General features: G+C 45.9%; 1 protein-coding gene and 1 non-coding gene across 6 annotated transcripts in view; both read right to left on the bottom strand.

Annotated features, from left to right (window-relative positions):
• Positions 1-13,291, bottom strand: part of LHFPL2 (LHFPL tetraspan subfamily member 2) — a 152,822-nt gene that overhangs the window by 137,114 nt on the left and 2,417 nt on the right. For 3 of the 5 annotated variants that reach the window (XR_008666743.1, XR_008666744.1, XM_055342212.1), the window contains exon 2: positions 245-319. The exons of 1 other annotated variant lie outside the window; for it this stretch is intronic. The gene's annotated coding sequence lies outside the window, so the exon portion shown is untranslated. Of the gene's footprint in view, positions 1-244; positions 320-10,845; positions 11,117-13,291 lie in introns of those variants that run through there. One more of the 5 variants, XM_055342213.1, reaches the window with a different exon arrangement.
• Positions 2,608-2,711, bottom strand: LOC129521100 (U6 spliceosomal RNA). Its single transcript, XR_008666758.1, has one exon. It is a non-coding gene; the product is annotated as a U6 spliceosomal RNA (small nuclear RNA).

Here is a 13,291-nt window from a genome sequence, read left to right on the forward strand (position 1 = left end):
GGAGAAGGGAGCCCGTCTCAAAGAAAAGAATTTGGTAGTGAGAAGGCCAGCAACAAACGACCAGGAGAAAGCCAGTCAAGTACACATCTTCACCCCATTAAGTCTCAACTTCATACCTTACAGGTAATGTCTCCCTACATATACAGATTTCCTTGGTATGAATGAGAACTTTGGGTGGTCATGAGAGCGCATCATGATGGCTAGAGTTTTCCTACAACCCACCTGAGCATGACCTGGTCCTTACCTGTATGAGCGCCCTTTCACAAGGAGCAAAAACCACAATCCAGCCGTAAATTCAAGAGTTTGCTTCCCAGCTTACCTGAAAAACAACAGGAAAGGGCCATTTTTGTTAATTTGGAACAAGCAGTCTTTTAATGTTTCCAGGGCAGACCTGCAGACCTTGCCCAGGGCTCTTCAGTCTCCAAGCATAAAGCCTGGCTGGGGGAGGGTGGGTCACAGAGACTTGGGTTAAAACCCCAGTGTTGGAACTCAGTGACAGGGTAACTGAAAGCCAGGTACACAGCCTACCTGTGCCTTGGTTTCCTCCCTTGCAGCACCCATCTCACAGAACAACCATGCCATGCCTAGTCATATGAATGAATATGTGATGGGTTCACCGCCCCTGGGAGCTTATAATCCAGAGAGACAAAGAAATAAACAGGCAGTCATCAGGAGCCTGATGCAGCTGATAAGAGCTGAAGAGAGAAAAATACAAGGTGATGTGAAGCCTTTACAGAAGCCCTAGCTGGTCCCAGTGGGGTCAAAGGAAGCTCGCCAGAGCCGGTGATGGCTATGCTGAGGTCTGCCAAGCAGGAGTTGTCCAGACTAAGAGGACAAGCAAACAGCCTGCCAGGTAGAGGCACCCACAAAATGAGATGCCCTGGAAGCAAGAAGAATATAGTGAGTTCGCCAAAGAAAGGGGTCAGTGACCACTGGAGTATTTCGGGGGCCAAGAGGAAGACTGGCAAGACATGTAGCTGTAACAGGAGGGAATCACAAAAGGCCATGCAGCCATTCTAGGAGAATAAGGCCAAGGCGAGTCTATGAAGGGTCTTACACAGGAAAGTAACATGGTCCAGGAACACCACAGACAAGAAGGTGCCAGAGGGAGGCAATGAGAGTCCAACTCAGCTACCCCGAATGCCATAGTTGGTCTGTGTAGGGAGGACTGAGGGGGGGGGGGCTCTAGGGCTAGGGCCCCTCTGGCACTCCAGGGAACCGCTACTTCTGAATTACTATCTCCTCTGGCCTGGGGCAATTCCCCACAGGCAGACACCCCATGGGGAGTGTCCTGCCCCAACACACCCTCCAGGAAGTCCACGAGTGCCTGGTGTCACAGTGGTTCTCAGAGTGTGGCCCCCAGACCAACAGCAGCAGCATCAACTAGGAATGTGTTAGAAATGCAAATTCTCAGCCCATCCCAGACCTAGCAACTCAATCTCTGAAGGTGGGGCCCAGCTGTGTGTGTTATTAAAAGCCCTCCAGGGGTGTGTGTGGGAGGTTTAGTCAATTAAGCTTCTGCCTTCTGCTCAGGTCATGATCCCAGGGTCCTGGGACTGAACCCCATGTTGGGCCCCCTGCTCAGTGGGGAGCCTGCTTTTCCCTCTCCTCCCTGCTCATGCTCTCTCTCTCAAATAAATAAACAGTATCTCTAGGATAGATAGATAGATAGATAGATAGATAGATAGATAGATAGATAGATAGATAGGAGCCCTCCAGGTGATTCATTTTTATTTCTTTTTAAAGACTTTTTATTTATTTATTCATCGGGGGGAGGGCAGAGACACAGGCAGAGGGAGAAACAGGCTACATGCTGGGAGCCCGAGCAGGACTCGATCCCAGGTCTCCAGGACCACACCCTGGGCTGAAGGCGGCGCAACCACGGAGCCACTAGGGCTGCCCCCTCCAGGTGATTCAGATGCTCCCTAAAGGCAGTAAGCACTAAGTGGGTGCGGTATCAGGACAGGGGTTGGGGAGAGCATAGGGCTGGCCTGGCCTATTACTTACAATGTTCATTTTTGTTTACAAGAAAATACATAACTTTGTTGGTGCTTGGAACCTCTCCTAGCCCTGCAGACTGATGGGTAGAGAGGCCAGGGCCCACCGCTGCGGGAGGATTTCATTTCCCCAAGAAATGCCACATCCCCTTCTGCAGGCTGCATTTGCTTTAGGGCAGGCAAAAGGAACTCCAGCATCAGGAAAGTGGACACACACTTCTCTCACTTATTTACTCATTCATTCATTCATTTTTATTTTTTTAAAGGTTTCTGTTTTTTTTTTTTTTAAGGTTTTTAAAGTAATCTCTGTACCCAACGTGGGACTCAAACTCACAACCCCGAGATCAAGAGCTGCGTGCTCTTCCAGCTGAGACAGCCAGGCGCCTCTCATTCATTGATTTTTATTTGTTTTATTTTTTTAAAATTTTATTTATTTATTTATGGCAGTCACACACACAGAGAGAGAGAGGCAGAGACACAGGCAGAGGGAGAAGCAGGCTCCATGCACCGGGAGCCCGACGTGGGATTCGATCCCGGGTCTCCAGGATTGCGCCCTGGGCCAAAGGCAGGTGCTAAACCGCTGCGCCACCCAGGGATCCCTCATTGATTTTTAAATACGGAATGCTTCGCAGATTTGTCTGCCGTCCTTGTGCAGGGGCCACACTCATCTCTGTATCGTTCCACCTTTAGTATACATGCTGCCGAAGTGAGCACACACTTCTCCTTTCAGACAATGCTTCTCCTCCCACCTAGATATAGAACTGACCACTCCAGAAAAGAAACAGTCCATCCAGAAAGCTCCATGTGGTTGCATGCAAGGGTCAGGTTTCTTTCTGGAGTGTGGAGCACCCTCTGTGGTTACAGAGATACCAACGCCCAGGAGCCATCAAGTAATTCGAGGTTGAGAAAAGCTCGATTCAGCTCCCTCTCTCTCTGAATATCTATCTTCTCTAAGAAAGAAAAAAATTACCCTTCCTCCCAATAAAAGTCTATTTCTCTAAAGAGCAGACAAATTTTTATAGTCTTATGTTTCTATAGTGCTTGCTTTTCTTTCCAAAACATATCTCCAAAACATAAACACAGTATTCGGGTCAACAGAGATCACGGGGATACACCGCGTGCCCCAACCTCACTCAGCTTCCGGAGTCGGCCCCTCTTGGGGCAAAGCCACAGCGAGAGTGGCTGAGCTGCAGGATGTCCAGCAGGTCAAGCAAACCGTGGAGTCCAGGAGCACAGCAATGCTGCAAAATCCCCAGCCTCCGCTACAACGCACCCGAAGGCCGCACAGCCCAGCTCCCCGGCCTCCACAGCTGCTCTGTGCAGGTGGTGCCCACGCCGTCTAACAGCCTCTCGTGGGCCCCACATGGCCGATCCACCCTGCACCCCTCACTGCCCACACCAGGTAACTACTGTTCGCCATCTCCCCTACCAGACTCTCAGCTCCCTGAGGGGCTCAGGAAGCTTGTGCTGAACAAATGACTGAATACCCAGACCGACAGACTCCCCTACAATAATAATTTCAGGCCTAGATTCTTCCCCTCATGTTCTCTAGCCCAAAGAGGTAAGGTGACTTGTCCAAGGTCACTGAACAAGTTCATGGTCACACCACGGGAGGCAGGATAGATGGTTCTCAGTGCTTTCCAACACTCACAGGCTGTGTGTTCCCACCTTTCCTGGGCACCAGGAAACCAGCACTCCTTGAAGACAAAGCTATTTTATTTGTAATAGAGTGGGTTGGTTTGGTGTGTGTTTCATCTCAAGACTCTGCCCAAGAGCATGAAGGAACATCTTGTGAATCTTAGAATTAGGGCCCTAAGCCCAATCTAAAGACACAGCAGGGGCTCTGGGGGCAGCAGGGGTAGGAAATGGCCATCAATGAGGGTGTGGGTCAGTCTTCATAAAACTTTCCAGAGTTCTGGTGCCTGGGATGTACTTCTGTGTAACTTGTCTATCATTTCAGGCCTATTCAGCCAGCAGGGGCAAATATAATCTCCCAACTCATCATCATGCTATTCTGAAAACACACTGTAACATTCAAACAAGCTCTGGCTTTGGTAAGAGAGAGGATGTCCAAGTTCAGAGTTCAGCCAGGAACTATGAACTATTCTTTGCAGATAAGAGAGAGAAAGCATGAGACAACACACACTTTCTAGGTGGCACAGGGTCTCAGAGGAGTCAAGCCCTTCTCAGAATGGACTGGGAAAAAGCCCCTATGTAGCGGAAGGAGGGGCTCTCCTACTGGCCAAGTTCACCTGTTAATAAGCAGGCTGGGAAACTGAATAATTTCCCAAGCTTTTCTCTGAAAATTAAACGGACTTTTAAAAAAGAACAAAACAATCCCAAGTATAATCACAATGTTTAATTTTAGCTCTCTTACATAAATTACCTGGCTTTTCATTACAACTGGTCAAGTATATTTGAACTAGCCTCATGAGATAGAAACATGCCACACACATGATCAAGGCTATCCGAGTCCCTTATAACACAGCATGTGTGCACGCACGCGTGCATGCACACACACACAGTGAACAAGGACCTGTTCTTTCTGGTGCCCTCCCAGGTACCCTAGCTGCTGGTGACTGCCCTACGTGCCTGCTGCCTCTAGCCATCCTCTGTGGCACTGCTCTCCTTGTCCAGCGCCCACACTTCACCCCATCAAAGTCAGAGTCCACTCTCTTCATCCACTGATCTGAGCTAATTGCTTTTGAGAAGCATCTGATGAAGTTATTCTTGTTAAGGTGTAAATAAGAAATGTATTACCTGTCCTACTGAATAAGAGGTTTAAAGAGAAGCATTTCACCCAAATTTCTCTAATGACAGAATTTAAGGCACGACAGTTAAGTGAATTCCACTCTATATTTAATAGATCTGTTTATTACTCCCACTCAGCAGCTCAGGGCGGGGGAGGGGGGGTTGATGCTGTCATACATAATTCAAGACATACCAGGAATCTTCTTAATCTCAGTGACCGTCTTTAACACCATCCCTACGGGGACGTCCCTGACAGATGTTGCAGGTGTACCTGTCAGGAAATCACTAGTAATAAAGATTCAAATAACCACAGATCTCTGGCATGAGGGCTGCTTCTAATGTAGTTTTGATGGTAATGTAAGAATGTCAGAATCACCAGGGAAGAAGTCCTTTCTACACCCCTCCAGTCCCATCACACCATTTCCTACTTCATCTGCTTCATAAACTGATGTGGCCTCCAGGGTGGGGCTGAGATGTATCCTGGATTTGAAGAAAGGGAGGTTAATGTGGATAGGATGATATCCTTGGGAAGCCCAAGTCCTCAACCTGTCGGTTCATCTGGATCAGAACCAAACTGGCTGTGGAGGATGAGGGCCCCTTCCTTATCCATTTCTAGGCAGCATTTACTCCAAAATGGGCCACTCATCATCCCCAGCTGTCTGTCTAACCCAAAGTAGGAGAGGGTGTGGGAAAAGTCAGCTGCAGGACATTCCTTAGACTTCTCCATAGAGGTCCAAAGCTTATAGCCTAGTATTTCCAAGAATGCCCGAAAGCACTTCATAGTCAGTGTCTATAAAACCTTCCTAAAAATAACAGCTTCATAGAACTGACGTCTTACACTGTTGAAAAAGGACTCTCTGATTTGGTCCTATCTAAGATAAGGGACTCTCTGTAAGAATAAAAGCACGTGTCAAGAGAAAAACTAAACTGATTCCACAGGGACAGAAGACAGCTCTTCACAACAAAGTACCCAAGAGACTAAGAAAAGAACACGTAAGGGTGTCCCTCAGACATGGTCAACATCACAGGCTCAGACAGATGGATTTCTAAATCAATGTTTCTCTACACTGGTGTTTCTAGAACCTGCCTGACCATAAGAACTACCTAGAAGCTTTGTTTAAAAAATACAGATCCCCAGGACCCACTCCAGTCTTACAAAGTCAAAAACCTCAGGGGAGAGGTCTATGAACATACATACATACATACATACACTTATTTATAGTCAGCGAGCCCAGTAGGGTATCAAGTTTCATAAATGATACCCCCCCAAAATATGTAACTTTTAAAAAAACTTTGTAATTACGTTAACTGCAAAGTTACAAAGAATATGGGAAAATGCAGGTTCAATTAGACAAAGAGCCTTCTTTATCTAGTTAAAATTATAAAATATAGAGGCATCTGAGTGGCTCAGTAGGTTACGCGGCAAACTCTTGGGTTTCCGCTCAGGTTGTGATCTCATCCCACAACAGGCTCCACATTCAGTGGGGAGTCTGCTTGAAGATTCTCTCCCTCCCTCCCTTTCCCAGTGTGTGTGTGCACACACATGCACTTTTTCTATCTCTGTCTCTCTCTCTCTCTCTCCTACTCTCTCTCAGATAAATCTTTTAAAAATAAATACATAGAATAAAATTATGGAATATAGTCAACATATAATGAGGTAATCAACTTAACTAAAACTTACGAAAACAAAACCTACCCTTTAGGTCAATCATATCCCACCTCAGAGACCCTCCAGAACACTCTTCCTCTAAGGACTAAAGGGAAACACTACACAGCTATTCTGGGGGCCATTACCGGCCCTCAGTCTCATGCCAATAGAGACCAGCCCTAAGTAGCAGGCAACCAATTCAAAGTCAGACCCCAGAGGTGCCTCCTGGTTATCACACTTTACAAGTTCCAGCCTCCAGCTGACTAGTTCATAATCTTATTCGTAGCCCAGCTGCATGTGAAGCCTGGCTACTCAGAGTGTCTGCAACAGAACCGCCAGCATCAGCGCAGCAGGAAGCCTGCTAGAAACATGGAATCCCTGGCCCCACCTGAGCCTGCTGAAGCAGAATCTGCATTGTAACAAGATTCAGGTAATTCTTGTGCACACTGAAGTTTGAGTGTGTTGATGTGAGATTTTACCCCCATGTCATCAGCCTACCCACTTAAGCTCCAGACCCTCAAAGGCCTTCTTCCCTCAAGCTTTTCAGTCTTGGTTTGTCTTGGCGCCAAATCACCATGCACAGGGTACAACAACTAGCTGATGATCCAAAGCCCAACTTTTTAGGGAGTTAGAGTCAATAAATACTGATAATCTCTTACATTCTCCTCTGGCTCTTACATTCCTTAGAAGGCTGAAATACGGACCCCATGACCATAAATCAATAGAGACGATCCAAAGTCAAACAATACCATGGAATGCTGGCTCTCTTGATTCCAAGACATTGTTAATGAGGGCAAGGTCACGAGTATGATTAGCTTCCTCTGTACACTGGCACAGACTCCAACCCTCTACCCTTTGGCCGCCTACAAAGGCTGACACACCCCTGGTTACTAAGAGGACCCAGAAAAATGACAGGGGGAGGCTTAACAGAGCGGCACCAGCAAAAGAACTCCGAGAACTTCAATGACTGATGAGCAGAATGTATCGAGGAACACAACACACAGCCCAGAGGGTGGCTGACATGACCGATGACCACGTTAGAATTCAAAATTATCTGCAATGGGAAGTCCCACGGTCAAGACTGTAACAATCTCACACACACACCCGTAAGCAAGAGGAAATCTAACCTGATGGCACTTCTCATTTTAAAATGTTTTTAAAACACGCCAGTTGTATTGGCTAAAGTAGCTGCCAAGAACGCTAACATACTCTTAGGGTCCACGGGTCTAGTTTCGGGCCAGGGGAAGCAATGGCCCCTCCACAGCAAAGCAGTTCAGATGATCCCAAACAGTCCCCTGGCCACCTGGCCGCACAGGTGAATACACAACCTGTCTCACTTTTTCATCACCACCACCATTTGGGTTCTTATAATTAAGTGTGGCTCCTTTACCTGACTAATAGCCCTTTTAGGCTTCGGGTTAGAGTCTTAGCTTAGCTCCCTTTGATGCTGCCCTTTCTTTACTAAGAGAGAAAAAAAACTACAGACCTCAGCACAAACTGAAAAAACACATATACAGACAAGACGACCTAAGTACACTCATTTACCAACAGGATTCACATCAAAAAGACCCACAGTCACCTGCATAAGCCAGCACATAGTACAGCATAAACCCATGCAGAATTAGTAATTAGGTCGGCAAATTATGAGCTCCCAGTACAGAATAACCTTGAAAGGGCTACTATAAAAATGAGCAAATGACAGAGGATAAGTATCTGTTTAGACATACTTCTCTCTGTACGATCATCTTCTAGGAATAGACAGCCATTTAAAAACTTGGATGGCATTTTAGACTGTTTTTAAAGTTGTGGCCCATGTTTTTCTTAAGTCTATACTGAATACACAAGTGGCAGTCATTTATTAAGACAAAAGGACTGCTTACAGGTAAGTCTGCAGTTCCCAGACTATCCAATCCATTATTTTTAATTTCAGGAAAATTTGGTGTCTATGGGCAATAGAAAGAAAAAGTTTAAAAACGTTAAGAGGTTAACCGCCCTGAATAAGTGTGTGCCATGCACTGCTTACCTAAACATTAAATGAAGCTACTGCCCACACGCTTACAACCATCCTTAAACAACTGGCTAGCTGCCTGAAAACTGGAAAACAACATGTGAAATTCGGCCCAACGGCAGCCTGCCCCAGGAGAAAGGAAGCTTGAACTCCAGGTGCCCTTGACAACACAGCTCAGTGTGGAAAGAAAGAAAATGCTGAACAATAGAATCAGTAGAGGAAAAAGGACCCCTCTGATTTTCCAGGCATGAGGAGAGATTGCTGCTAAAGGGATATTTCAAATCTCACTGCTGGTTTGGGTTCTAATGAACATGGATATAATTTTTAAAAAGAAAGCTAACATGTCAGTGTAGTACCTATTTAATTGAGTACTCACCAGATTTAATTTATGAGTTCCTATCTATCAGAAGGATATTTACCTGCTTATAGAAGCGAAACACCTTTCAAATCACATTAACAAGGTTTACAAAAACATAAAGAATATATGGTAAGGAGTGGGTTCTTCCCTATAGTTCAGAGGAAGCCACCCCACTCTGGCTGAGGGTCACAGCAACCAACCCTGGTTGTATCCCCCAGCCTCCTGCTATGAGCAACTATATTTGTAATAAATAGGAATTGCAATTCTTTTTAAAGCAGAAACCTGCTTTATAATGGATGGACCACAGATTCAAGGATAGGGGCAGTGTTGTGGCCAAAACGATGTGCACCTGCACGCACACAAACCCACCAACTATTTTGCTCTGATTTTACAAGTAACATGCCATTTACAGAAAATCTGAAAAAGAGAAAAATAAATAAAATAACTAGTCACTTGTAATCACACTAGCCCAACGTGAACAGTTGAAAGTTCGGTCTACATCCTTCCAGTCGGTTTACGGCTACCAGCTTTCCTTTCAGTGGCACCCCAGTTAAGTAGGCAAGGGTGAGGGGTGGTGTTCTTGCTGGTTACACAGAATGACAATAGTCAGTAATCCCCACTGGTCTAACCCTAAGTCCGCAGGAGTAGGGGGCCTAACAGTGCACAAATCAAATAGCAGGCCTGCAATTTAACAAGCATTCACTGGGCTCTATTTTGCACACTTTTAATTATTCCACAAATGAATGAAATTCAAATTAACAGCAGTAGCCCTCCAGGGCCATATGGTGACTTCAAAAAAGAAGGTGGATAAGCCTCTCCTTTGTGGACATGAAAACAAAAGTTAATTCTCCTAGTTCAAGTTCTCAAGGCACCTACAGATTCGGAGCCTTCTTCCTGTCTTTTTTTTTTTAATATTTTATTTATTTATTCATGAAAGACACAGAGAGAGAGGCAGAGACACAGGCAGAGGGAGAAGCAAGCTCCATGCAGGGAGCCTGATGCGGAACTCGATCTGGGGACCCCAGGACCACGCCGAAGGCGGCGCTAAACCGCTGAGCCTTCCGGGCTGCCCCCTTCTTCCTGTCTTACAGATGGCCATCTCCTCACCATGTCCTCACACAGAAACCTCTGGAAGGGGAGAAAATTAGTGTTGGGAGAAAGGTTTAAGGAGCCATTGGAAATAAAGACCTGGGGACCACAAGCATGTGTGCAGCTCCCTTCCGGCCATCCAGGGATCCCTCGACGTCTGTGCACCTGTAGGACATGAGACACTCAGCTCACCCTGACATACCCTCAGCTCCACATGCAGGGAGTGCTTTAAAAGGCTCCTATTGTTGTAACACCCTCGCCTCATACACTAGCCTAGGCTGCAAGGCCTCGGTGTATTACCCTTAAGCTGCCAGAAGCCAGGACACCTGGTGACACCTCATGGGCTATTCTCTACACACAGAAGACACAAGGAAATAACTGCTTTTATTGCTAATGTCACCTCAGGAGCTGTTAAAGACTGTGTGTTACGGACCCGCTGAAACCATCAATATTCTTCACTCAAATACCGTAAGACTCTAACTGACTCGAGAATTCAGTACTTAATGTTTCAGAAACCATGGGAAGAGCTTAAAAGCTAGTTTGGCTGCACTGTCCTACTTTGGAACCTCAAAAATTCATCCAAGTAAACACCTCGGAAGTCTTCCTTAATTTTGACTAAAATATTTTTAAATAGTGTCCAAAACACCACTTAATCAACAAACATGGTATTAAATTCAAATCAGAACAAACCCACAGGAGGAAAAGTCAAAATACACTGAGGTTCTCCTTTCTTATCTGGCACGTCTCAGAGTCCAAGTTGGGTCCTTCTCTTGACCTAGCTAATGGTATTACGGTTTAGCTAAGAAAACATGCAGATATGAACCTCTTTAATCATATTCAGTATTTTATGGATGCACACAAAAGTACTTTACTTTCTCAGCAAGTAGAGGTCATCTTACATTTTCTTAAATATAACGCATGCCGTATGACATAGTTCAAGTTGCTATAACAGAATAACATAGACTGGGTGACTTAAACAACATTCATTTCTCACCGTTCTGGAGGCTGGGAGTCCAAGATCAAGGCTCTGTCAGCTGTGGTTCCTGGTGAGAATCCTCTCCCAGGTTTGCAGATGGCAGCCTTCTCTCTGTGGTAGAGGGGGAGCTCCTGTGCTCTGGTCTCTCCCATCTCCTCAGGACACTAATCCCATCATGGGGACTCCACCCTCATGACTTCATCCAAACCTAATCACCTCCCAGAGGCCACACCTCCAAATACTACCACACTGGGGATTAGGGTTTCCACATATGAATTTTGGGATTTGTGTGTGTGCAGTGTGTTGAGGGGGGGGGGTCATCAATTTCGCCAGTCATACACCCTAGCTATTAAGTATGTTCAGAGCCATTCTAAGTATATTCCTCTCAATGATTTCTGGTCAAAATAACAGAAACAGATCTCACCAAGTCTGTAAAATAACACCAGGAAGAAAATGGTCATTTAAAGCCAAGGTCAGGGGCTTAATTATCCCCATTAGGGCTGTTGGAAGGATGAAAGAGAAAAATTCTGTTACAAGGACACAAATTACTCTCACCCTGAGCACTTTTAGTAAATCTCCAACAACCAGGCAACCACTTGTCACTACTATAAAAATCACTCCACCTTTCATCTCTAGCTTCGGACCTCTCTTCCTGCGTGTGTACCCAGCTCTCTGCTGGGCATCTCTCCCCGGAAGGCTCACAATTCAGTCTGGGATTCAACTGAGCTCATGAGTCCCCACCATCTCCTCAAACTGACATTCCCCGCAGCTGCTTACCTCAGCGAATGGCGCCATGACCAGACCAGTCACCCCAGACTCCATCTCACTAAGTGCCCACAACGCAAAGATGACCGAGGACGTGTGACCAGTCTCTCCTGGCCTCCTGCCTTCTTCTCCAAGCCTCTCCTGGACTCCTGTCCTTGCCACCCAACTCACTTGTACCCATTCTGGTCTCCTCGTCACCCAGCCCACTTCACGGCCACCCAGTTCTTTCTAAAATACAACGAAGCAAGTCAATGCCCTGCTGCAAATTCTCCATTGTTCAGCCAGTTTTGGAGATGAAGTTCAGGTTCCTCAGCTCACACCCTCAGGGACATCCTACACAACCTCCCCTCCAGGCCACACCACTCTCAGAGCCCTGACTACCTTATACCTTGGCAAGCCTCCTGGACTCCAATCATGCAATTCTTATCCCATCATGTATTAATGTTATGTTATTTTAAAAGTAATGAAAAAGAAAACCTAGAGGGAGCATGAGGAACCAAGCATACACTCTTTTCTTTACTCTTTCACTCAGTCATGCCTTACGCAGGGAGGGATTGGTGAGTGTTTCAAGTGCCACACCAGATTCTTCCCTGGACACATCTGGGTTTTATAAGTGGATGATCAAAACTGATCTTTAATTCCTTCTTTGCCTTTCTGAGGCTCAGAAATCTCATCTCAGAGAAAAAAAAAAACTATTTGTTTTCATGGCATGTTGGCTGATGGTTCTACTCACCCACTGCCCAAACTGGACACAGACTTGTATAAAACATGGGAAAAAGAGCCCCCTCTTTCTCCCGTATCCCCACAGAGAAGCCACAGGACTGGCTGTCCCCTGTCACTACCTGCAGCCAGGTCACTTCCCTCTGAGCAGGCTGGCTTGTGGAAGGGAAGCACAACCAGCACTCTGCTTTCCCAGTACTCTTCTAAATCAAAAAAAGAGCCCCCCCCCCCGAAAAAAGAGCCTCCAAGTTTATGGAGGTGCTTTGCACACAGAGGTGGCTTCCCCAACTAAACTGTCTACCTCTGTGAGAGAAGGGGCCTACTCTTGGTTCTTGCTGTGTTACCAGAGGCCGGAACAGAGCTTAACCCATGGTACAAGCTTCATAGGTATTTGCTGAATGACAGGGTAAAAGAGTGGATGAATGAGCAAACAGGGAGTCCTCCTAAATTGGAAGAGCAACATACAGCATAATTCCCCTGCTCAAGAAATAGTGTGTTGCTAAGAATGCCTTTTGTTCACTTTGTATTAGATACAACCTTAATAAAAACTCTGGGCAGTGTATCATTAGCTCCAAAGCATACTTTAAAGTAGCTTTTTGGGAAAAAAATTCTAGAGATTAGATATTTACTTACTGTTTGTATTTTGCCAAGAGCGTAAGCATTGAGTAAAATGTTGCTTTTAGGATTTCCAAAGACGGGACACCTTGTGTCCACCATTAAAGTTTCGTTGTTGTTGTTGTTGTTGTTGTTGTTGTTGTTTTTCATCAAACAAAATTTGGATCTTTACTGTCATGGGACTGGAAACCTAAGAACTGCCATCACAGGGTCAGTGAGGCCTGGAATGGCAGGCCATACATGTGCTCTTGCCCTCAGAGCCACACAGAGCCTGTACTCCCTAGACCTGGAGTCCCAGAGAAGGCTGACCAGAATAGGCCAAAAAGATGCAGCTTGTAAGTTCTTAAAAGATCAAGTATTCCTG

Source organism: Nyctereutes procyonoides, unplaced genomic scaffold (genome assembly GCF_905146905.1).
Source record: "Nyctereutes procyonoides isolate TBG_1078 unplaced genomic scaffold, NYPRO_anot_genome, whole genome shotgun sequence".
In the NCBI taxonomy this organism is placed as follows: Eukaryota; Metazoa; Chordata; class Mammalia; order Carnivora; family Canidae; genus Nyctereutes; species Nyctereutes procyonoides.